Here is a 3438-nt window from a genome sequence, read left to right as displayed (position 1 = left end):
AGCTTATAGACAGATTTTGATCTGAATTAACAGAAGAATCAAACAGACATTTTCAGGCAATTGTTAAAGAAATAGGAAGAATATACTTGCTAGAAAAGGATAGAATCTGAAATAAAATTGTAATCTCATTAGACCCAAATATGAAGAGAAATATAAATTGCTATAAGAACAGTTTGAATTATAAAATCTTTGTGCAGCTCTTACTTCAGTAGGAGACTTATTTTCTAAAAATAAAAATTAGAAATGAAAATAAATCATTCTAAACAATAAGCCTAACTCCAGTTGATAATCATAAACATAACAATAGTATTAATGTATTGAGATACATCCTTAAATTATATCTTAATTTAATAAATTTTGAATCATTTGAGGTCAGGGACAATATCTTATTTATCTTTGAATCTCACATAATGCCTAATATTATTTGAACAAAATAAGTGCTCATGTTGAAATACCTTTTCATAAAATAATTGAGTTATGAGATTGGTCCAAGTGGAAAAGTATCATGAAAAAAAGTTTTTAGGCTTATTTTATTACCCTACCTTTAAGTTTAGAGGTAGCACAACAATGTCAACTTTTAGAAATAAAAATCTTATTAGAACTCAATATTAATTTTCAGGTAAATTAATTAAAATGTATAACCAGGCATGGCCCACACACATACATACTGGGAAGTTTTATACATTAATATATTTTAACTGGTTATCCGTTCTGCTCAGTTCTCCCTGTTTCAAACCACTTACGCCTTCACATATTATTCTTTCAGTCTGCTACACATTATTTTAAGTATTGTGCTTGGAAATTCTTTGTCAAAAAAGGTGTGCTACTAAAGGCCTATTTGAAGCAAATTCCCTTTAATGTCTCTCTTTCCTCCTGCCTTTTAATTAATTAATTAATTAATTAAATTGGTTATGAATATTCATGGAGTACAAAGCTGACCATCACCCCTCGTATCCAAGATGTGATGGTCAGATCCATACTGGCAGAATGCCCACTACCACAAATTGCGATTATACCCCATGTCCCCCACCAAATTAATGACTGACCTCCCTCCTCCTCCCTATTTGCCCCTCCCCACTTTGTATCCCTAGGTACTCCCTCTGCAAGTCCAATGCACCACCGTGGTCTTTCTTTCCTTCCTTGTTTCTCTCTGAGCTCCCACTTATGAGTGAGTATATGCGGTATTTTCCCCTCTGTGCTTTGCTTATTTCACTCAACGTAAGTTTCTCCAAGCTCATCCATGTTGTTGTGAATGGCAGAATTCCATTCTATTTTATGGCGGAATAGTATTCCATGCTGTAAATATACCACATTTTCCTTACCCAGTCATCCATCAGTGGACATTTAGTTCGGTTCCATACCTTGGCTATTGTAAACAGAGCTGTGATGAACATGGAAGTACAGGTATCCCTTTGACATGATGATTTCCACTCCTTTGGAAGTGGGGAAATATACCCAGAAGTGGGATTGCTACCCAGAAGTGGGTAGATCTATCTGTAGTTGTTTGAGAAACCTCCATACTGTTTTCCATAGTGGTTGTACTAATTTACAAAAGAGTGAAATGACAACCTACAGAGTGGGAGAAAATTTTTGCAAACTATGCATCCAACAAGGGATTAATATCCAGGATATACAAGGAACTCAAGCAATTACACAGTAAAAAAACCCCAAATAGGGCCGACCCCAAGGCTCACTCGGGAGAATGCGGTGCTGGGAGCGCAGTGGCGCTCCCGCCGCAGGTTCGGATCCTATATAGGGATGGCCGGTGCGCTCACTGGCTGAGCACGGTGCAGGCGACACCAAGCCAAGGGTTGTGATCCCCTTACCGGTAACAACAGCAACAAAAAAACCAAACCCAAAAAACCAAAAACCCCCAAATAACCCAAATAGAAAATGCGCAAAGGAGCTGAATAGATATTTTCAAAGGAAGACTTACAAATAGCCAACAGGTACATGAAGAAATGCTCAACATCACTAGTCATCAGGGAAATACAAATTAAAACCACATTGAGATATCACCTCAGTCCAGTTAGACTGGCTATAATCAAAAAGATGGAGAATAACAAATGTTGGAGAGGGTGGAGAAAAGGGAATGCTCCTACACCATTGGTGGAACTGTAAATTAGTACAACCTCCTGCCTTTTAAATGTAGACTTTCTTTTTAAATGCTGGTGGTCTCAAGGATGAGTATTTATGTCTTCAAATGGTCTAAATCCTCTCCCTAAACAACTTCAGCTAGTTCCATCACTTCAACTGTCATCTAAACATTGATACTCAGTCCAGATGTCTCTCTAAGGTCCCAGAATCTTATTTTTAATTACCTAAGAGATACTAGATTTCCCTACTTTGCTGTTTCATGGGGACCTCAAATTCAGCCCAAATAAAGCTAAATGTATTATTGTATTAGTACATTTTCTGTTGCTTATAACAGAATTCCCGGAACAGGGTAATTTATAAAGAAATGCAATTTATGTCTTGACATTTTGGAGGCTGGGAAGTCTACTCTCTGGGGCACATCTGTTGAGGGACTTCTTCTGTGCTGGGAATTCTTTGCCGAGTCCCATGGCAACACAGGATATCACATGGCAAAGATGGCATGAGCAAGAGCCTACTCATGAGCTCCTTATGAGTTCACACCCACGATAACTCATTACTCCATGAACGGATTAATCCATTCAGGCGGGCACAGTCCTAACAATCCAATCACCTCTCAAAAGCCCCACCTTTCAAATATCATAATCAGATTTTCTGCCCTCTTAACACTGTTAAAGTGGGGATTAAGTTTCCAATACATAAGTTTTTAGGGGACACATTTGACCCATAGAAATTATTGTTACCCGTTAGGCTGGATACATTGTTTACTTGCAATCAACATCCATTTCTGTCCCCTTCCTATGTTCCAACATTCTCACCCCATTCACATGGTACTATAAGGGCTATTAGTGTAAACACAACATTTGAAAGACTCCTTTGTGGTCAGGGTCCTAGATGTGATTGAGGTTCTGCAGTGAAATGCATTCATGTATTGGGAAGGTGGAGGTGATTCTTTCCTACAGTGGTGTGGGCGGCTGGTGCTCTGTACTCCATTGTCACTGCCCCAGAGGGTATGTTGGCAGCACTGCCCTTACCTCGGGGTGGAAACAGCAGTTCCCCATCTATGAATTCTCTTTCCTGCACCAAGCCCTGGCTGATGTACTCCTGAAATACTTCACACCGTGCAGTTTCGATGTTAGATAATGTCACTGCCATTGTCATCTAGGTAACAACCCAAGCCAGCCAACCCAAGCCAGATGGCTCCAATTCTCTACCTTTGACCTCTGACCTTTCCTATATTCTCACAATTCAATTTTCCTGTTGGATACATTGGCTTATCTGACCCACTGTCACCCTATACCTGACATATCTAAAATAATCTTTCTTTCAAAACCATTTTTAAAA

This window comes from Galeopterus variegatus, unplaced genomic scaffold (assembly GCF_000696425.1).
Source record: "Galeopterus variegatus unplaced genomic scaffold, G_variegatus-3.0.2 Scaffold6156, whole genome shotgun sequence".
In the NCBI taxonomy this organism is placed as follows: domain Eukaryota; kingdom Metazoa; phylum Chordata; class Mammalia; order Dermoptera; family Cynocephalidae; genus Galeopterus; species Galeopterus variegatus.
Note: the sequence above shows the minus strand (reverse complement) of the source record.